Here is a 22,579-nt window from a genome sequence, read left to right as displayed (position 1 = left end):
AAAACGTGCTCGAATTGTGTCGTAACATAATAACTTGTAATATAAGCGGGACTCTTTCGAGATTTATATGAGAACCGCGAATTATTTATGATCCTGTTATTCGTTTTTGTCCAGAAAGCCAGACATGGTGACGTCATCAGCTTCCGACCTTTGACCTCCCTAAACACCCTCTTGGATAAAAATAACATAATGATTAATTGAGTACCTGATAGCCATATGGTTTTTACGGGGGAAATTGTGGTGTTTTTCACCTTCATTTTCATATGCAAAGATTTGTATTCTTGCTTCAAAACCTTAGTCTCTAAGCTAATTTGTGCATGGAGAGTCTATATCTACTAATATTTTAAGCCGAAGAGATTGTCTTTTTTTTTTAATTCCGACCTCAGCAAGATGTAAGGATTCATAAATTTCTGCAGTAGTCGAAAGAAGCTTGAAAAGATCTTTGACTACAATTTCATTTACAATCATTTGGAGGTCATCACGCCAAAGTCACAGTGTGCGAAATGCCACGGGTTTGTGTCATCCACTAATGCCTGTGTGTCTTTGAGCATGTGACTAAATTCGTCCTACAGTCGATTTTTTAAGATTTTGTCAACATAAGGATTTTGCGGGATCGCCTAATAAGATTTGGACTCTAAGCAAGAGTTGATGAACGAACCAGATAAACTTACTAAAATTCTGTACATATTTTTTATTTAGACATAAAATACGTTCATGTTAGCTGTTATAGGTGTGTCTACTTGCTAATCTTAACTATTTCAATACCTATTCATTCAAACACAATGGTCTGATTATGGTAACAAAGACCCTCGTCAGTACGAACTGAGTAAAACACCCATTATTATGTTTTAACCAATAAAATATAAACATTTAATGACAGGATTGAAACGTGCGGTCTATGCCTGATTAAAAAAAAAGTAAGTTACGCTAAATTCAAAGTGATGGTCATGTACTAAAATACTTCGTCCACATGGTTAGGAAGAAAAATGTAGGGATTTTTAAGATATGAGTTCAGTTTTAGTTAAATTTTTATCTCTTTTTTGAAGCGCCAAGTTACATCAAGGTACTGTAGCAGGTGGCAAGATTCGTAGTTGTAGCTACAATGAGGCAAATCAGGGCAGCAACGATTTCGAGGAAGAATAAAACAGTTTATGTTATCGTTGACCATTGTAAATGGCTCACGGAAAACATAATAATAATAAAATAAAGTATTAAATTCCGATAACAGTTATTTAGGCTTGAAACTCCACGCGGGCTCATACGAAATGTTTCTTACACTTACATTATATTATTTATGTTTATTTATAAATTGATGGTGATATGTATTGTAAACGGAATTTCAGCATACTGCTTGTGACTTTGCTGCTCCTTTTTTCTCTTATGGCGAAAGCTTTCAAGAATTTTCCATTGTAATTTGCTTTTCGAAAAGTTCTACTTAATTCGAAGAATAGATTTTTGTAAGAAATCCACACTAGCGACCGTTTAACACAATCAAGCTATGATACACCAAGATAGGTCAAGAGAGATAGTCATATCATAGAGTAACACCTTGTATAATAACACAATACCCAGTCGCAATAAACTTGGGAGCTCTAAAAATAAAGCCACTTGATTTTATCGGGTCTACTTCGTTTGAAGACTTATTAAACAGCGGTTTGTGTTGTACAACGAACTAAGCCTTTGCATGGTCGCGGAAATTTTCCCATATTCCCTTCCGGGCTATTAAGACAGATTGCCGTTGTTGACCTACCTGTTACGTTCTAAAGTCACGTAACCAGGGTCCTACCACTGCGTCTTAAAGTTAAATTGTTCGAGCTGAAGCGAGACAGCGTACTATAGCGTAGAGCGGCATCTCCCTTCCACAATTTCCGTACTCCCACTGTGATAAGGGGTGGTGAGGGTTTAACTTGGAATCGCTTTGGCAAAGTTTTTAATGCTTTTGTTGAACGTAACTCATTTTATAATGCATATCCGGAAGATTTGAGTTTGGAGGTTTGGAATAGGCTTATGTATACATAGATAGTATAGAGGTCGGTTGTTTAGGTGAAGTTTTATAAATAAATGTGATTAGGAAGTACACAACACCTCTAATCTGTCGGCCTTTTTGGGCCTACGTCAAACAAAAGCTCCGATATCCGTCTGTCTGTTGGTGCGTCGTTCACCAAGTCCTACCTCATGAAATTTTGGTGGATGAAGCATTCCTGCTGCTGCTTTAACTAAAAAATCGAGGCTGCTGGTTTAACTAAGCAACAGTGTCGCGAGTCTGTCTCGCCTTTTGAACGGTTTTATTTCGTACTGCTGTCAAAAATTAATTTCAATCTTCCCTCATGTGAGGAACCACTAGGATGTCATTCCTTTGACTGGACAGTTTGCAAACCTAGTAACTTAAACGAATACTATCTGTGAAATAAGAAAATTTTCGTAATAAACACTTTGAAGGAGGAAAACCTAAAAGTTTCTTTACAGAAAAACAAATTTCGTAAAAGTCTTTAGTGTTAAAAGAAGTGTTAGACGCTACCCCTTGTATCTGACCTGTCGTGACTTGTTATAAACAGGGTCAAACAGGGGTTGGATTTAATAAACAAGCCATCGACCTACTTAGATAGGATTCAAGGCGCCTCGCTTCCTTTTCGTGGCTAGGATTGTCAATGCCGTGTTATTCTGTAAAAAAATCTACCTCTCAGGGGTAAAACGTCAAAACTGTTGGAAAATTAATTCGAATTATAATAGAATAGACTTCTGCACTTTGCAACGAACAGCCTTAACTGTGGTATTAGAAAGGGAATCTTCGTTACGATTTCTCATAAATTCTCATCAGTTTTAATGGATCTCATGAGCGATAAATCAGGCCACTTAGTCAATTAAATTGTTAGTGTAGATTATCACGGACAGATTAGCCGCACCTAAGGAGTATGAATTTCTTAATTAGATTGAAATCTGAAACTAACGTTAAGGCATCGTGCCAAAGTGCCACAAGCGAAGACATTTGGCTGGCATAAAGTTCCGTTCAGTTTGAAAGTGCTTTGTGGAAATTTTAAGTTTTAATTTTTTTTTATCAACCGAGGAGATTAGGTAGAATTAGTCAGATTCGTTTGTGTTCCGTGACGTCATTGTTACCGTGAAATAAAATCATTTATTCTGTATGTAGGAAATGTGTCTTCCAAAGGGAGGGATACTAGGTACGTATCTATTAATAAGAGTTTCAATTTTTGTTGTTTATGTCATCCTAACTTTTCCTAAATATGTTTCTTCGGCTTCCAGTCTAACCGCGGGTGCAACTAAGTACCAGTGTTTTGGAAGGAGCGACTGCCTATCTGACTCCTTTAAACCAGTAACCTTTGCATCACGATTCCGCTTAGTAACACTAGTTGTCAGACTTTCTAATTATCCGTAACTGTCAAAGAAGAACAAATAACAACCGGGACCTACCATCGAAAGTGCCTTCAGTTACACGGAGGAACTCGTTATGACACAGATGGTCACCAATTACCATTGTGATATTACTCTATGCAAAAATCAAAAAATTACCAAGTCCCTTATTTTTGTACCTAAGGTCCATTACATAAATAAAGAAGATTTTTCGTTATATCGAGTTGTGACTGACAGCAAAACGACGTTTAAGCTTTTATATTACCTTCTTCATCTTCCTTATTATTATTTATTCATCACCATCAGTCTTAAATAACCCAACGCTGGGTATAGATCTGCCTTTTATTTATAATCTTCTCTTCTGTTTCTTGCCCATTGCATCCATGCTACTTCTGCTATCTATTTAATATTGTCTGTCCATCTCATCCTAAGCCCACCAGGAAATCGCCATTCAAGTCTTGAAAACCATTCGGTCATAAATTCACTTCATCGACCGTTATATTCAGGCTAAGTATATTCGTTGACTGTTTCATTTATGTGTTTTCCTTGTTAATCTCAAGTCCATGCGAAAAGTGTTGACGGGATTTTTATGAACTTTTTTTGAAAATTACAAATATTGGACCTATGTTTTTTTAATTGTAACCTTTTTCTCAAAAACTGAGTTCGTTTTACAGCGGACCGTACCGTTACTCACGGTACCATAGAAAATGTTTTTGATGACAAGATCATATCTGCTTTCAAATCCTATACAGTATAATTTTCCTTTGTTCCTTTTATCCAAGGTACTATAAGAAATATTTTTAATGTCGAGATTATTATTCAAACCTTCAAACCCTCAGTATAATTGTCCTTTGTTCCTGATATACCTACTGTTTTTCGAAAAGAAAACGAAAACAAACGTCATGGCCCTTCAACAAAGAAAATTAAACAACCGATATGAATAGAAAAAGCCAGTATTATGGCAAAATAAATGACGCTATCGACTATTGAAAATCAGAGATAAACTGGGGAAACTAGCAACTGTCTGGCAATAAAATTTGAACCTTATCCCACTAAGTTAAGGTATAATTTTAAGGGTATCAAAACAATTCTGTTTACACCTTTGTAGGTCACAGGATGTTCTAAACGTGAGTTATCGTGAGGTCATTATTTTCGGAAAACTAGGTTCGAGGGTGAATTTATTTAAGGTATTTGTAGAAGTTTTAAGCCGACCTAATTCGAAATTGTTGAACAATAATAAGAAAGCTATCTACGATTATTTTGGAGGTTGTTTTTTTAATATCTAAAATAATATCAATCTGTGTTTCTTACACATTGTTTATGTAAAAAGCTATGTTCTGTTTTCTGAAAAGTTGGTACGTCATAATATGAAAGAAAAAGTTTCCAGGCATTAACGATCTTTTTCTCTATTTTTGCTTTTGGATTTCGATTCAGTCCTTTTAGTATTCTTGAATGAAACCAAGATCAAATCGAATATTTTACCAAGAAAAGTAGCATGCAAGTACAACTATCGTCGCTCTAAGAACAGATAAATTACATGGCACCAATGAGAACACGTAATTGAAGATCATGCTAATTAACCTAGGCAAGTAAGTATGGGGAAAATAATAATATACCCAATTAACCAGTAAGCTATAATGGACTTTATGATAAGGATGTAAAGACCAAATTGGGTCGGATTTCACGAAATACGTGACTTACTGGCAACCTTACTTACTGGTCATACCTACTTAAGCTTGAAGTAGGTTTTTAGATGTAACCACAGATGTAACACTTGTTTACACTTACGTTACATACAAAATTTGTCATTATTGCCTTATTCCTTGGGCAGAAAAGGTGTCAGCAATTGAAGAAAAGTCTTCCATTGAATTGCTCACATAAGCTTTTTAATAATTTCAGTGCCGAAGTATATTGCATACTAATTTCCCCATTCTTGTAGTCAAGGAAGAATACCAGAAATGAGGAGGTTAGGAGCACAGTGTGCTTTCTAAGGTCTGGTGTGGACAGAACATAGTTGAAAATTTTGTGAAGAACGAAGTTTTTACCGTCTTCTGCACTAATACAGAAGGAGCTACTGTCCAGGACAAACGACTTCTGATGCAATTTTGGCGCAAAGAAGTCGAATTTGTCCAACTTTCTTATTATACCTGGTGATCGTTTTTTGTTAATACATAGGATAGGATAGATATTTTGACTGCACGGATAGCCGAGTGGTCGAGGTCACCAAGCCAAACCCAAAGTGTACATAGAGAAATCTCATCATACCATTATGTTCCGATCGTAAAGGTAATTATTTGATATAATGAATGCCAGATAGAGCAAGAATTTAAAGACAAAGTCATATATTTAAATAGTCTGTTCTTGAAGATTGAAGTCATTGTGATTCATAGACCCAAAGTGGGTATTACAGGTTTGATTAGATATCAGTCACCACTTAAATGCACTGATTGTACTAAATATTAAGTAAGGTATCGTGACTTTATTAATTCAGATGTTCAGGTAATGTTTACGAAATAAAATCTTCTTATAGATTTAAGATGTTTCTGTTCGGCACACCTGTGCACGGTTAGCCCTGTGGTTGAGGTCACCACAAAGAACCCACTCTGAGAGAGACGGGTTCGATCCACAAAAGCTTTTCCTGGGTCTGGCTGTCTTTGTGAATGTGAAAAATATTTGTGAAACTATGTGAATTGTGTTTAGAAAAAATGTTTTTGTGAACATCAAGATTTCATCATTTGACCGAATGTGCAGCTTATACTGCTTTTTGCATAGCTCGAAATGATAAACAGATATACATCTTACCATGTTATAGTACAGATAGTACTTATACAATATTCAACCAATGTTCTAAAGGCGACGATTTACTAAGGGCTAGACCGATGAAATCAAGTATGAAGCTAGCTGCATAAGAAGAAGGGTTTTTGTTTTGCAGGTATAACCCGAATTCGCTGTATATTAATATTGTACTCCACTCTATGTATTTTTAAGAAAAGGCAGATGCCCTACCTAGGCTTTTAATGTGACAGTAGGTAAACTTTATTAGAAAATTGCGTAGGCAATTGTAAGTGTCAGTTTATGTGTACCTTTGGTAGATAATTTGTTTTGTTGTCGCTTAAGTAAATGCATGACTAAACTATCGGTTTGTTTCAGAATTCTATTTAGATTACCTGGCTTTGACCGTTTTACTAGACTGATAATATTCCTGTTATTTTAAAAAAACTGTTTTAATCCATACCCTTTTAGTTGTAAAAACAAGGTCGGTATTAAAGTTACGGTGTTTATCATTGGCAAACTATAATACTAACTTGACCAAGGTTTTGTTGCATGACGTCAATTAATCAACAAACAAGCTTCTTTACCATAACCGGTTGTATGGGATAATAATAAAAGTAATTTGTCATTAGTACCTTGAGTCACGTAATATGATGAAGTAGTGACAGATTTTAGCTTTAGAACTATAGAAATGAATCATCGGCAACATTATACGAATGCAATGCATTTAAGACGTACATAAATATGTTCCCGGCTCTATTTTACGCCTTGAAACGATGGAGATAGCATGAGGTATAACGGCGACTTCAAACAGAGTTTTTATAGTTACCTAGAACAAATCTACATTAAAATATCTATAGTAGGTAGGTACCTTGTTATATGTATCCCATATGTAATGGACAAAATGGCGACGCTTCAAGGCCATATCTGTCAATAAACTGCCATAAATGATGAAGGTATTGATACTAAGGTAATTAAATGATTTGTTTATATTCTTCCCATCGTAGTTTCTGTTCCATTTTTCTACACTACTAGTGACATCTATTGGTGATTTATATAACAAATGACGGTTTCGGTTTCAAACGGTTTGTTCTTTATACTGAGAGTACAACTTAATACGTAGTTCGACGACGAAATAAGAGATGGCGTTGTTTTGATAGACTGGTTATTATAACTTTTGGAAGTTACGTAAATTTACAGAAATTAATCTAGTACTATGAAGTAGTATTTTTTTATGTTTAATATGCTACATTACCATATGACCGTGTAAGTCATTACGGTGCAACATATTGCGGGTTTGATTCTAGCGCGGGACAAACATTTGTGTTGCTTTGTGTACAGGATACAGAAATAAAAATAAAGACGAAAAGCAAACAAAATGAGATATACTTTTTGAGAAATCAAACTTGCTCATACTAGAGTTTTTTTCCGCCTTTAAAGCATTTTTAAAAATAAAGGTTGCAAGAAATGTGAAATAAGGACGACGACAAATCAAAGGATTACCAACCTGAGATCAGAGTAGTTCAAGACCGAGTCAATGAACAACTTGAGATCAGCTGTAGCACTTTCTGAATATCAAATATCAATAGACAATACCCAGATTCGCCCACTCTTCACCGCTTTCTAAATGCATCGCTGAGAAAGGAAAAACGAAAACTGTTTGAATACCAACTTATAATCGACATCACCCAGATTCGCCCACTGTTCACCACTTCCTAAGTGCTTTCGCTGTAAGAGAAGAAACCGCGCAACAAACTGCCCAGCACCACGCTGTCCAATAGAATACATCCATACTAACATGGACATGTTTCAAACTTGAAACAGTTCGAAGCAGTCAGCATCACAGCTCTCGCTGAGGTCACGTTATGGAGACCACACAAATCAATCCAAACGTTCGCTACGGAAGTGGTTTTAGGAAGGACATGCCTGATTGTTCATTTCACAGGTTTCCTGTTCCCCGAGGCCATCAGCTATTGTTGGACGAGAAAAGTTAAAAACTAATTAGCCACAATCGATACACATTAAAGAGTTCATTGCTACTTTGATTTTAACTGTGCGAACAACTTTTACTTGTCTTTCAACACCAATGTGTTAATGTCTTGGAGAATCTTGGCTTCAAAAATTTTATTCATATACAAAATAACAAGGCATGACACTTATGTTTATTTCTTTTCCATTACCTTCTTAAAATTGCTGTCCTCTTCTCGTTAGATGATATTGCCGACGGAGCCTTTTAAGCAAGCGTCATTGGATTTATGACCTGAAGGTGGAATGCCGCATAACCAAAAACTGCTGGTATAAGAAATTTCACAAAATTATCGTTTCAATTGCTAAGTTACGTTACCTTGGGAGAGTTTGCATATTGAAGAACTTAATGATTTCTAATGCTGTGTAAAATCAGTAAAACATAGTAAAGACAATCAAGGTTTAAACTCTGTTATCTGTAGTTGCCAATCCGCAAGGCTTTTTCTTCGCTTTTTCTGCTGCGCTCTTCGTCTAGAAAAAACCCTTGTTTTGCCATAGTTTTTTTTATGGCCGTTGTATCAATCTTTTGCTAAATATCTTGTCAAATATAATCAGAGTGGGCCAGGTAACCACGTCAAACCTAGTGTGCGCGATGTTTCCAGGCTTAGTTCCCTGAGTAGGTGAATATCTGGATGTTTTGAACATGTAACTTAAATGTTTGCAACCCAGTGCGATGCAAGGATAATTAAATCCTCATTTGATTATTTTTTCCTTTTGAGAAAGATTTCTACTAAGGTAAAGAAATCTTTTTACAAGTAAAAATATGTCTAAAAAGTAAGCCAAAACGGATAAGCAGTATTTGAATAAAATTAGTTCCTACCAATTCAATTTTTAAAATAACTATCGTTTTGAAATATCGTGGTGACAGTTAAAGAGTTGATACTGGAAGTCTCGCTATTAAAGTTCACGGTTTCTGCCATCCGAATGTATTTTGCGCGGCATTTTGTCATGACCTTTCGCGATGAGACGAAAGCGACATTTCAAAATCATGAACAGAAGATGCTGATGCGTATATTAGTAGATCGTGATCGTAGATAGAGATTGTGTCTAACTGAATGTTGGACCTAAGTTTTGAATGGCTTAATTTTGAGTGTGGCTAATCAATATCGTATAGTTCGAAAACAGAAAGGATAGTTTTCTTGATTGTCGGTTAGACTTTTGGCTATGTACTTCACACTATGCGAGTAAGTCGCCACCTCAGCCCTTGATTAAGGACTTCGGTTGAGTCCGAAACTAGTGGGGCAATCCCGATATAAACGTGCGTAAACTGTTGCATCATTAACGAATGAATAGTCTTCACGAAAGTTCACGAAATATAACACTGTTAAAATCAAGAGTTTTGGATACTATGGCAACCTACTTTGCGCGACGTGTCACTGGTTCGATACCCCGCGTAGGACAAGCATTTGCGTGATCCACGAATGCTTGTTCTGAGTCTGGGTATTTTTGTGCATGTGAGTTGTATGTTTGTGAAATACCCTGCGACACAACACAAATTCTTGGTGCGGGAGTCGTTATTAAAAAAAGAAAAAACTATTTCAGCCACAGCGAGGTGGATCTGCCTAGCCCTGACCTATAACTGATATGAAACCTGGAGTTCCAAATTTTTCTGTGTAAATCCCTGCATTATTTGACAGATAGGTTAAACTGTTCTAAATAGAGCCTTAATATCGGAAGTGAAGCGTCATTCCTGCGGTATTTGTTTGGCCCTGAGAACAAAACAAAAGAATGATTCCAAGAATATGAAGCATCGAATTTAATGTCATGGAGTGAAAGGATTCAGTACATCACGACTACTATGCTAGGAATGTCGGTGTTTAGTCATGCTGGAGGTTCAGAGTACTAAAGTAAATTTACAGACACCAGGATAGCAGGACCATAACACCTCATTACATTGGTTGAAATGAATGGTTATAACTAGAGATGCGCCGAATAGTGGTTTTACCGAATAACCGAATGCCGAATACTATTCGGTTTAAAGTTTACCGAACCGAATATTCGGCCGAACTATTCGGTTAATTTTTTTTTTGCCTTACTCGCTGCCCGCAAGATTAGACATTTAAAAAAATGTTATTTTTTAAGTGTTAACTGTTTAGTTTCAGAAATAAATATTACTAGCTTTTCGCCCGCGGCTTCGCCCGTGTCGAGGACGGTTATATCACGTTTCCAAGAGAACTCTTCAAAAGTCCGGGATAAAAACTATCCTATGTTCTTTCTCAAGGTCAACTCTATCTCTGTACCAAATTTCAATAAAATCAGTTCAGTGGTTTAGACGTGAAAGCGTAACAGATAGACAGACAGAGTTACTTTCGCATTTATAATATTAGTAGGGATTATTATCTTGCCCTATGGTTGAAATATTTTTTTTAAATAAATATTGACTAGAAAGTTGTAAGTAAAATGTTGTTGTTTAAGAAAGAAACATGTTGATTTTTGGTTAAAAATTAACACTGAGTTAAAGTTTATTTGCTTTTATTTTATTATCTTAATTCAACATTTTTTTCATAGTATTCCGTAGACTTAAAATAGAATAAGTTATATCTTTTAGTTCTACATCGGGTAATGTGGCGGAGAAAAAAGAACCGAATATATTCGGCACCAAACCGAATAATTCGGCCGAATACGAATAGTGAAAAAATTGCCGAATACGCCGAATACCGAATACCGAATAGTTATTCGGCGCATCTCTAGTTATAACATAATTAATTTAGAGAAAATTCTGGGAAAATCTGGTAACTGTGTGCAACTGTAACTGCTTTTGCCACTAGAAATGGATTTGAGAAAGAAATAGTATGTTTAGAATATTGGAACTCAACCTTTTGTTCCTACTTCCAACAGTAAAGCTACGTCGATTGATGTACCAGTAAGTAGATGTAACAGTAAACCTACCGGAATCAGTTTGAATATTCTGCATCCTACTTTAAACGAACGACATATTATTATAGACCCGTTTGTTTGAGAGTACTCGTATGTATGGATATATGGCAGTTTGCTCCTTCACACAAAAAGTTTATAACTAGGATTAACACATAGCACAGTTTTCATCCTGATTATGTTCCCGTGATATGGTACATTTACTATTTGTAGCGGGCGGGCCTGCGGGCAACAGCCAGTACTAACCATAAGCGGGCTTTCCCGTATTATAAATAGATGATTAACAAAACAAATCTCACGGTTCTTACAAGTTCTCGACCAGTAGGCCAGAGAAATTACAATAGAGGTTACATAAACCAAACTGTGTTACCCAGGCTCGGTGGACCGGTCTGACGGCCTTTATTTCTGGGAAGTTTCCTCACTGTATCGGAACAATTGTAATTAACACTATTTACTTGTCTCGCTGTCACGCACTTCACTATCAGCATACAATAAACTTGTTGAAAAAGTGGAGTAATCAATTCTAAAAGAATTGTAACACTGTTTTTTTTTGGTCTGTCTAAATGTGGGAAGTAAGATCGTTTTGAGTATTTTCTGAAAAATTCACAGGCTAATTGAGTATTCGAAGAAATTGGAAAGAATGTTGCGATATTTTCGAACTAGAAAAAATCCTTTGCTGATTGGATTACGAAAATTTTCGTAGTAGTGATCAAAACTTATACTACAAAAGTGAATCAAAAACTAAAGCGACGATTAGAATAGACTACATGTAGTGCACTACAAATTGGCGTCCTACAAGTTGGAGTTAGGACGTTCTGTTTAAACTGGCCTATGTAGGATGCCTAAGTTGGATTCTATCTAGGATGCAGGATGGTCGCAACCCGTCAATCTCCGATGTGTAGTGTCCTACATGCCTAACTATGATTACACTTGCCCTTACGAAGGAAACTACATGAGGTAGGGCACTACATGTAGTCTAGTCTAATCGCCGCTTAAGTCATGTCCAAAATATCTACGAAACGGTCGATATCCACTTATTTAAATCTGACGAATTACAGGCATGTATAAAGACAAACCGTCATAATTAAAAAGTCATAAGGAAGTGCATAATAGCAACTGGTATTTCCAAAATAAGGGCTTAATTTAAAACAGAATTTCCCCAATCATAAAATATACGTTACATAATGAGGACGTAATACTGATGCATTCGTGAAAGAGAGAAGGTGCTCTACGCTCTGTAGAGCACTATCTCGCTCCCTCATTTGTAATTGTTCAACTGTAAGTAGTTCTAAACAAATGACAAATATAATGTCCGCTCATGGTAATAACAAAGGGTTCCGTCTCGGCTTATGAATAACAAATGCAATCTAATATTTATATCAACACGCAAATGGAAGTATTTTGATCCGGTAGCGAATTGTCGATAATAATAGCTCGAGGCCTATTTATATGTAAGTTATTTATAGGATTAAAATTCTTGTGAAAATTAAGTATTAGGTGTGAATAATTCGGAGAGCGGTATTGCAAAAGGTTTGGACCAGCCCGGCGAAGAAGACACTGAGGTGAGAATCGCTTCGGAAAAGCTTCATTCCAAAGAAATCTTGAACAATTAAACTTTTAAACTCAATATAAGTAGAGAGTGTAGAGACTGAAGTCTATTCGGACGGAGTCGCGTGCAAGATAAATTAAATAAAAAAATTGAGATAAATATTTAAAGTAGCAACAGAATTCCGCCGCGTTGTTCGTGGCACCTTTCGAATCAGGTGTCACACAGCAGGTGACCGAACTAAAATGGCTTGTAATTGTTATTTAATCTTGATCAACGAATAATTTATTGTTTCAATTCACGTGCTCCATTGTCCATATAAGTTAGGGTTGTTGTTAACAATACAAATTGGACTTAGAACACCTAATGGCAAGACCAATCCTTTCCCTAACTTTGGTCAACTTCAATTTTGATCTACTCCAAGCTCTTAGTTCTTCTTATTTTATCTCGGTTTAAAGAAAGAATAAGGATATCCCTCTTGCATTCAAAAACTAAGACTATCACTTATTTAATGTTACTATTAATTCCCGTCAGCCTTCTGCATAAGGCCTTACTCTACTTGTAAGGTAAGGTTTGTTTTTACATATCGAAGAAGTTATTTTTAATTTTTTGTTTTAATTTCAATCTGTGATCTGATTTAAGTACTGCAATTGTGTTTTATTAATTATTCTTTGAGCTAATCTTTTTATAATTTTGCTGACTTATTGAAGAGCTTCTAACACAGGTATATATTTATATGCTACTTAAAAGGAGTTCTCTATGTAAGTTTAACTGTAATGGTCTGAATGTTGGAGAAAAAAACAATTTTTATTTCTGTTTTTTATTTTTTATTGAAATGAAACTACTTTTACGGATTTTATCGCGGTTTAATTTTAGATTTTAGTTCCCGACGTTTTCGACGTGAGTCAGTCAGTCAGTCTGCCCGTGACCAGCGGGAGGCAGAGCAAGAACTAAATTAAAACTTCAACTGTTGGCTAGTTCAAAGCTTTGAACGTAGTAAACGCATTATCCTTATTATGAAGTCTGTTGAAAGCCCTAGCCTCAAACAGTCATGATCTCACGATTTTAAGTCGACTTTAATTATGACAGATAGTCGCTACCTTTAACCAATCAACCTGATTAAATCTAAATACCCAATTACCAGTGGCAAAACTTTTCACTTTAAAGGAGCTTAGATTAGAAATCGTTCAATGTTTTTTGTATGGGTATTCGGATTAATGACAAGTTACATAATTATTTAATATCTTTGAAATCCTATTAATAAGTTTGTGTGTATGGATGTTTTGTCCCCTTTCACGAAAAAAACACTGAACGGATTTAGACGAAGCTTGGTACACAGACAGTTTTCATCCCGATTTTAAGGGTTCCGTGGGATCATTTTGGATTTGTAGTGGGCGGGCCTGACAACGGCAAATAGCTATAAGTTGATTGTAAGCATACTGGAAAATCCAGAAACAACATTTCAGTTTATAAAGAAGCAGGAAGAAAAATGAAACAACTTTATCCACTTTTCATATCTCGGGGAAATTGCAATAGTCAGCGGGACTCCCCTTTCGCTCAAATAAGGTGCATTAACATTTCATTGTTCAAGTTTTTCATGCAAAACCTCAATTATGATCACCTATTTTTAGTCCAGTTTAAAAATAGTTATACAATGATTACAATATCAAATGGTAAATTGGCGCGTTAAATGACTAACAATGACTATAAGTACATGCAAATAAAAACTACAATAGAATTTGATTAACAAACAAATAGACCGCGTACCACGACATCTTGAAGTAATATAATTGCTTATGTGGGAACGAGACAGCGCGCGCTTGCGTAGAGCGGCATCTCTCTTCCACACATCCAATAATATTACTTTAGCAAGTGGTGGTAGGCCGTCTGGTACTACCGGGCCTTGTACCCGCGGTAATTAAATAGTTATCCGCTAAGTCATTGTCAGTGTTTTGTTCTCTATCTGAGATAATTTGACTTGTCACCACGTGTCAATAATAATCTTGAAGGTTCTAATAGAACAAGACTGTTTTTCCAGGGTTCTGGTGATATTGGAGCATTTTTGCTAAATTTTTAGGGTCAGGTGAGGTGCATATATCATCGAAGAAAGCTGACATCAAATTATCTTTTTCATTTATAAATGTATAGAGGTTTGTGAAAATAATTACCAGTTTTGTGGACACACATTTTTTTTGCTCAATTTGTTTTTTTGGGGCAAGGGACAGTACTAATAAGATTATTTTTTATTATAATCTCGTACACACGATGTAGTTTGTATCCGGCTATGATTATGATAATTAATATTAGTTTATTATAAGAACTCAATAAAACTTAGCGACGGCAATATGTCACGGTTGTCGCCTATATTACCGGTCAAAGTTAAGGCGTAGCTCTAGTCAAATTCAATGACAGTTGGTATAAGAACTAGGTAAAAAGGGGAAGGGTAAATGACTCTTAGGCTATATGAAATAGCCACCGGCAAGGGCAAAATATAATTATAGTATAAACATTTTTCATAAACATTTAATTGTCTCCTATAGAGACTTCTTCTTCTTCGTCATTCTTCGTATGCCCAAAAAAATTTGCTACAACAATGGACAGTTGATCAAACGCGTTCATCAAGAACTAAAAACTCCAGCGGACGAATAAACAGCGTCTCCTTATCCGTATTGTTAGCTATTAAACAACAAGACAAAATTATATTTTAAGAAAACCTTGTACTTAAAATATAATTTTGTCCTGTAGACTGCGCCTTAACAGTTGTCAGTCGGTAGTGCCTTATTGTCAGGGCGCGGCACGTTCGCCGCACATTCGCCGCTGGCAGGAATTTTTCTGTGCTACCTAAATATAGTTCTACCGGGCGTTGACTAACTGACAACTGAGTCACTTTTCTCTGAGAATAAGGTAAAAGACGGTTTTAATGTTCTTACACACCAGCAGAGGGTTGTTATAAAGGATTGATTTGATAGCCTTAGATAAAACATCACTATATATCTAAAGGTTCTTCTGTTTGGCTCAGGCCTCTTCCCATTTAGGGAAAATTTGAGTTTTGATCACTACACTAGGTTACTGCGGGTTGGCGACTGGTTTAAATATTTGTAAACAATGTAGGGAACCTGCCTCCTCACGATGGTTTCCTTTATCGTCTGTCAATATCGAATACACGCATAGCCGAGTGACAGATTTTACGCCAAACACACCGTGCGCGACGTGCAGTTTTCTTTATAATTATATATTATCTTAGAACAATTAAGAAAGTTACCTGCGTTGGGATCGAAACTGCACTTTGTGCGTATAAATCCACATACAGAACCTCACTCTTACACACTCAAGAATAATACGAGAGGTTTTTCCTTAATCGAAGTTAAGATTACAAGGATGACCTCCCAACGTCATAACTTTGAGCGAGATATAATCAGTTCACAATTGTGACGTTACTATTTTTTGTCAGTCAGAACATACTGACGAAAACTGTTACGTCATTAGTTATACGAACTTCTGGTACATCCGGTTGTTAAGTTCTAATGAACGGCCATATTAACATTTATAGTATTGATAGAGAAAACCCCAGAAGCGGAAGTGAGGGTTTTCCAACGGTAATGGTAAGTACTGAGGGCTTACCGTTACGTCTTAAGGTAATATTGTGGGTGAAAAAGAGAGGTGCCGCTCTATGCCATGTATTGCGCTGTCACGCTTCCAAAACAATATTAATATTATCCGATTATTCTAAAAGTACCACCAAGACGTGGTGGTAGAATCCGAATAGCTAATGAAATTCAACATAGGAAACAATTTTCACTAATAAACCAAACATTATGTAAGTGCCTTAGATATAAAAAGCGACATACTCGTAGAGGTAAAAATAGGCTACAGATAAATAAACCATTAATTTGTGAAAATATCTACTGTCCAACTCACATATAGCCTGGTTTTAGAAAGTCAGACAAAACCCTTTGTGTACGCTACGTTAAGAATAATTTTATCACTAAGGCACTGTTTAATATGTTTTTTTTTTTCATTTCTAAACCCCGAACGAAACAAGAAAATATGCAAGGTAAAATATCTATAGTAACGACTATGTGAGTCAACTGACACTCAAGGATCATTTGAAAAGAAATTTGTTTGCCGACGCGACACACAAAGGTTACCCAATGAATCATTTGTTTGTTATTTATGAAATGTTGTTCTTAATATCACGTCTATTCGAATCAGTTGACAAAGGCGTACATTATACCTGTCTGGTCTTGACGCGGTGTGCCCTAGCCTACAAAAGAGGCTGCAACCAATGTTTGTTTCGATATTTCTTCTCAGGTTAGTCGGATAGGATACGTCGACTCCAGCGTTCTCAAAAAATGACATGTAAAAGTGATGATATATCCTACTTGCAGACTATATGATTTCATTCCTGTGAGTTTATTTTGATTGTTTTTTAGAGAATGGACGATTACAGTATAAAAAATATGGGTCAAAAATATAAGGACTTACGCTGACTTTGGCTTATTTTTCGATTCGTCGACGGTCCAAAGGACAATGTCCGAATTAAAGGGTCATCATCCCACGTGGTTAATACATCTAGACTACATCCTTCTAGTATTATAAATCCGAAAGTTTGTATGGATGTTTGTTACACCTTCACACAAAAGCACTGAATGGATTTAAATGAAAATACTCAGATACTTCATAACGTTTTAATCTCGATGGTATGATCCCGCGGATATTTTTTCGATTTGTAGAGAGTAAAGAGAGATTTCTTGTGTGTATCATTTTATAGTGAGTAGTGAGTCCAAGTTTTGTATATATCATACAACAACAACTTTAACTGCTCCACTTGTTACATAAATGATTTATACGAACGTGAAGTTCTTGTGTGTAGCGACTCTGCCTCGCAAACAATGAATTTTATTTATACTCGGTTTTTCCAAAGTTTAGCTCTGATTGAAGTAGATTACGGATGTTCAGATCAGGTACTTGTCATGGCTGATCCGTCTTCAAAATGAGAAAATATCTGTTATATTTATTTTAGACGAAATCAATCTATACTCAACATCAACATCAAAATCAAAATCAAAATCAAAAGTTTTTATTTCAAGTAGGCCATTTTCCAGGCACTTAAATATTGAAGACTTTGTTTGTATCTTTACTTTTATTATAACTAGCTTTTTGCCCGCGGCCTCGCCCGCGTCGAGGTCGGCTATATCGCGTTTCCAAGAGTCTTCAAAAGTCCGGGATAAAAACTATCCTATGTTCTTTCTCAAGGTCAACTCTATCTCTGTACCAAATTTCATTAAAATCAGTTCAGTGGTTTAGACGTGAAAGCTGAACAGACAGACAGACAGATAGACAGACAGAGTTCCTCTCGTATTATTGATAATATTAGTAGGGATTGGGTATAAATAACGAAAACTGTAGTCCAGCGTAACAACGTGACGCTACATTGGCGACAATAATTTGACACTATTATAATCATAAAAAATAAGGGAAATTATTAAGATGATGGAATTTAGGGTAGTGAGGGCAAGAAACATCACTTGCTAGTAAAAAGCGTTCTGGTAAATGATGTCACTAGAAATTTCGAATCACAGTTTACGCTTAATATTTTGTTTTGGTGATAAAAGAAAAAAAAAGCACCCAACATTTTTCGGAAATCCATCTGACCGACTACAGTTTTTTTTTGTCAAATACCCTGTTATAGAACCAAATAAAAAAATGCTACACAATTCCTAAAAGCAGATTAAATAAAAATAAACCAAAGGATCTCAAGTGGCACTAGACCTCATATAAGATGTCTCTTAGCCGTTGCCAGACACCACGAGGTCATCAGATTTATTTACGACTAACACGCATGGAAACTCAATTAGATCTCATCAGCATCTGTGTATGCTATAACATTGCAAGTGACTCATAATCGTCTTCATAATGACAATATACGCTGAAGTAATTTGATATCGAAATAAAATTAATTAATTTACGATTCTCGTGTAGTTTATTTGTTTTGTCACGATAATGGTAGAGTTACATGCGAGAGGTGGCGCCAACATCGAAGTGTTGCCTGCAATGGCGCACAGATCCAAGTGTTTTTTTTGTTTTAGTTCATAAGTATTTATAAACTTTTTTTTAAATGTTTTATTTATCTGAATGAATGCTGTTTTCGCGTTTCCCTATGAGCTATTCTAGTATTTTACGAAATAATGTATTTCATGTTTAATAGCAACCACATCTTATCTTTAAAAAGATTTACGTCCTATGCCAGTTATTTTTCTAGGTCTGGTATCTGGGATATACCGCGTACCTACCTATTTGTCAAAAAACCAAACCGCATGGAACCAAATTTAGAAGAAATCCAGATCCGTAACAGAATCCTATTACAAATGGATCGCGACTGATCACGAATTGTAACCGGAACATACATCATCGGAAGTTAAACACGTTGATCTATTCTACTGACCAGTGTCACTACAACAGAGGTCTCGAAGTAAAAGGAAAGGAGGTTCGATCAGTGCCCGCGAGATCGCAAGCGCAGGCGCACGTGTGACGCAAGCGCCATCTTGTTCACACCCGCCAAAACCAAACAAGTGAATTCTAAAATCAAATGTGACAGTTGATTTAAAGATTTAAGTGGACTGGTTGATAACAGTTTTATTTTTACGTATTTCCTGAGGAGCGCTGAAAAATTAAGGTAATCCTTATCACTTGTCATTTTCAGTAAAATATTCGTAATATTTTCGTATCGTAACACATCTATAAATAATTTTATGGTCACCGTCTTACCGCGTGTTCCTGCTTTATTTTAGACATATGCAAAATATTTATATACACAACATTGTGCGAGTGCCTCTTGTACATAAATCAATCGCTTTAAGTTCTAAGTTTCAAGGAAATTTGACAAATATGTAACCCCCAATGTGCTCTAAAGTGTGAGAGTTAAAGTTCAAAATTGGTCGCATCTGTTATAGAATTTTATGCGCCTGATTTCATAATATACGATGTGGTTACTTAATATACGCAATGCTAACTTTAATAAGATACAAACGTATGACTTTTTCTTATGACAATACGAAAAATATAAGAAGATTATGGATTGTCCTTTGATCCTATCGGTTGTTTGAGTTGGACAATAGATTTGAGACAGTCGCAAACAAAAGTTCATGGTTAAAAAATGCTTCGATTAGGCAATATCAATACGATTGCGGACGTAATGGGTCGATCACTATTATTTTTGTTCGTGTAATGATTATTTTAAGCATTTTTATTTTTAGACAGATCATAGCTTAATTGGAACAGCCTTGAAGGTATGTCGCCAATATTTACGCAAACGTTTCGTCTCAATCGTCTCTTAATTTTGTTACCGAATTTAATCAATGACATAATTACACAGATAAACAGATGACTAATATTAGAAATACCGTAACTTTTAATTCCTTTTAATGCTTCGAGATTTACATAACCATAAAGTGTGCGTTTCGTTGTTGATTTATTTATTTAGTGTTTAGTCTTAGTTTCGTAGTACGATCTTTCTTTTAGGAGAAAATGATTATGCATTCGTTTGATGATGTTTTCGTAACGTAGACAATTTGGACTTTCGCGCATTAATATAAGGTACAAGTTCTAACATATTACAAAAATAATAATAGAAATACAAGGTACACGTTATCTGAAAATACACAGAAATGAAAGAAGCATACAAAGTTAAAATATATTTTGCTCAAGTGATAAATAAAACAAACGTTTATTTTACACCTAATTCTCATTTTTACGAACTAATTAACAAAAGGTCTTTCGACCTATGTATATTTCTCTATGAAAGTTTGTTGCATGTCTCTAAATTTTGTTTACAGATATACTTAAGTAAAATTTAGTATACATAAGTACCATACTTAGTTGAACATAATTTGTTTTTTGGCTCCTGAAAATACAAATGTTTGTTTTTTCGAACTGTGTTCGATTATCTTTCAGTTTTTCGGTTGACGACCTCCGTGGTCGAGTGGCGTACACTCCCGTTTCAAGGTGTCGCTAGCTCTGAGGTCCCGGGTTCGACCCCGGTCGGGTCAATGTAAAAATTCACATTTTTACATTGTCTCGGGTCTGGGTGTTTGTGATACCTTCGTTGTATCTGAATTCCATAACACAAGTGCTTAAGCAACTTACTTTGGGTTCAGAACAATGTATGTGATGTTGTCCGCATTTATTTATTATTTTTTTATTTTTTAGCTTTACGTAGAAAAAGGGTAAAAACGATACCCTATTCCTCAGACTACGCTGTCTATCCGTCTGTTCTTTTGTCCAGCGGTACGTTACTAGACTGTTATAACTGACGGATAAACTGTGGCAAGCACAGCTTATCTTTAAAGATCGGTCAATTACCTGCTGAATTAAGCGTCTCGTAAAAAAGACACAAATGGTTCTAGGGATAACGATGCAGTGTACATTGTCGCTTATATTTCATAGGTAATAGTTTCAATTGTAATAATAAACTGAGCCTAAATTTAATGTTTTGATGACATTTTCTAAATCGTAATTCGTCAAAAAACTTTTTTACAGCTTGGCGATTTTTTTTTTAATTTGTCTTTTAGCATAAATAAATAAATAAGTTATCATTCCGTTCCGTAATAATTGTACACATTTTCCTAATTACGTATTACCGCTTACATTTATTGCACTCAGTCACGAGTCTCTCAGAGACGTCAATTTATATCAACATAAAGTTTTACTATCAAACAACATTCTTTGGGCCTGACTCTCACAATATCCGCGTGATAAACTTTTCCCTACAATTTCCAAGTAAACGCATGTTTACCGAAGGCTACAAACCCGGAATAAATAACAACGATGTATATTCTCTCATTTAAACCCGTTTTAATTGCCTACGGACTTTCGATTTAAGGTTCAAGATAATATGGTTTATTTCCTGGTTGACACAAAAAAATGTAGCGTATAGTGTGACATGGGTAACGCGTGCCCCGTGGATATAATAATATGTAGATTGTATTTAAATAATTCTGATTTAATTATGTACGTTCTAATGAACATTATTGATTCAATGAGATAGTGTTTTGTTTGCGCGTTAGTTGATTTACTCGTAAATAAAGTAGGTTTTTGTCTTTGATGCTGTTTTTATTATCTGTTTTAATTTACTGGATAACTTTTTTGGACTGGCTCTGGATGACTGATAAACTAATTACTAGAAGAGAGTATTAAGCTACTGATTTTTTAAATGTGTCCTGAAAGTTTTGTGTGTGGATTAGAAGTATACTTGCTTACTGAAAACGAACAAAACTACGGCACCTGCCTTTCTTTAGTTGACTCAACGAGTGAATCGAGAAGCCTCCCACAATACCGATATATACCTGTTATATTATCCGTTATCTTATACTAGTGTTATGTAAAAGAGAGGCTTTCAATAAGTAATTTATTTTGCACTATAATAATATACTAAGTGATAAATACTATGTTGAAGTGCTAAATATTTGCGGAAACTAAGAGGTACGTACGTACGTAATACTAGTTTCTATTCTCCCACTGAATATATTTAATAGATTTTTTTTATATTTTTTCATAATCTAAATGACCTGTCAAATGCGTGTCGGTTTCGCGACACTGAGGGTTCCCTACTATCAGGCTAAATTTTAAACAATTCGCAACAAAAGCAAAACACACTTCGATCTTATTTTTTTGTATTCGTCATTATCGCATTATATATTTTCCAACTATCTAAGTACCACAGGTAATGAGAAATATACTGTGGGCAGACGGATGGACAGATGGACCGACAGCGATATCTCAGTAATAGAACACGCATTAATCTTTGGGTACGGGACCTTAAAACACTGTAGGTATACATTTACCAAGGGGTATTTGATTTGAACAAAAAAAAAAGGTTTATTATTTCAGACAGATTTGAAAAAATATTGGATATTATTTTTGCTTTTATCGATTATGGTTTAAAACCTTGTGTGACGTCACTTACAAGTACTTTTTTAACTAGCAAGTGATGTT

The 22,579-nt window shown here is 35.5% G+C and overlaps 1 protein-coding gene across 1 annotated transcript in view; it reads left to right on the top strand.

Annotated features, from left to right (window-relative positions):
• The first annotated feature begins 18,557 nt into the window (after window positions 1-18,557).
• Window positions 18,558-22,579, top strand: part of LOC113491843 (protein spaetzle 3) — a 40,930-nt gene continuing 36,908 nt past the window's right edge. The window contains exon 1 of the mRNA XM_026869017.1: window positions 18,558-19,262. The gene's annotated coding sequence lies outside the window, so the exon portion shown is untranslated. The remainder of the gene's footprint in view (window positions 19,263-22,579) is intronic.

Source organism: Trichoplusia ni, chromosome 1 (assembly GCF_003590095.1).
Source record: "Trichoplusia ni isolate ovarian cell line Hi5 chromosome 1, tn1, whole genome shotgun sequence".
Lineage (NCBI taxonomy): Eukaryota > Metazoa > Arthropoda > Insecta > Lepidoptera > Noctuidae > Trichoplusia > Trichoplusia ni.
Note: the sequence above shows the minus strand (reverse complement) of the source record. Positions and strands in the feature narration are given on the sequence as shown.